This window comes from Propithecus coquereli, unplaced genomic scaffold (genome assembly GCF_000956105.1).
Source record: "Propithecus coquereli isolate 6110/MARCELLA unplaced genomic scaffold, Pcoq_1.0 Scaffold95, whole genome shotgun sequence".
NCBI classification, from domain to species: Eukaryota; Metazoa; Chordata; class Mammalia; order Primates; family Indriidae; genus Propithecus; species Propithecus coquereli.
In genome coordinates, this window is record NW_012155840.1 from 8,181,666 (window position 1) to 8,182,642 (window position 977).

Below are 977 nucleotides of genomic sequence, written 5' to 3' on the forward strand. Positions count from 1 at the left end.
AGGAATATTTCAATGGAGGAAAAAATGACAAAATGTAAATTAGCTACATTCAACCCAAGCAAGATGTAGATTAGGGATGGGATAGAGCAGAAGAGAAGAAACAAAATGGTGGGGGTGGGGTGCTGTAGCTCAAAGGTAGCAGGCATAGGCTAGAAGAAAAGTAATCACTCCTGGCCCATGGGATGTTTTCAGTTTTGATGAATTCATCCTTGATAGAGAGTTAGGGGAGATACACCGACCACAAGGCTTTGTACACAAGAAAGGCAAGTTTGTGATAATATAATATTCTGTCTGTATGACAGAAATGCTTAGTTACATCAAATTCTCTCCTAGTGGATAATTAACTCAGAAGATCATTATTTTTCTTTTATGCCTACCAAGAAGGAATAGACGATTTCAAAGGACACTACCCTTGATCTAATAGAGTTAGAGTTAGATAATAAAGATAATATTAATAAAGTAACTAAATAGCATAAGGTGTTTATTATCAGCATCTCATCAGGAATTTCTGCATTGGGCCCTCATATGAAGGAAAGAGCAATTTGTGCTATAATCTAATTACGGGTAGTTTTCTGTTTATCTGTTACAGCAGCTAGCATCAACTTAACTGACAAACATCTTTTTAAAATACTATCCTGAAGAAACTTTTCCATCAAAAATTAAATTTCAGGCCGGGCGCGGTGGCTCACGCCTGTAATCCTAGCTCTCTGGGAGGCCGAGGCGGGCGGATCCTTCTGAGCTCAGGAGTTCGAGACCAGCCTGAGCAAGACCGAGACCCCGTCTCTACCAAAAAATGGAAAGAAATTAATTGGACAGCTAAAAATATATGCAGAAAAAATTAGCCGGGCATGATGGCGCGTGCCTGTGGTCCCAGCTACTCGGGAGGCTGAGACAGTAGGATTGCTTGAGCCCAGGAGTTTGAGGTTGCTGTGAGCTAGGCTGACACCACGGCACTCGCCCCAGGCAAGAGAGTGAGA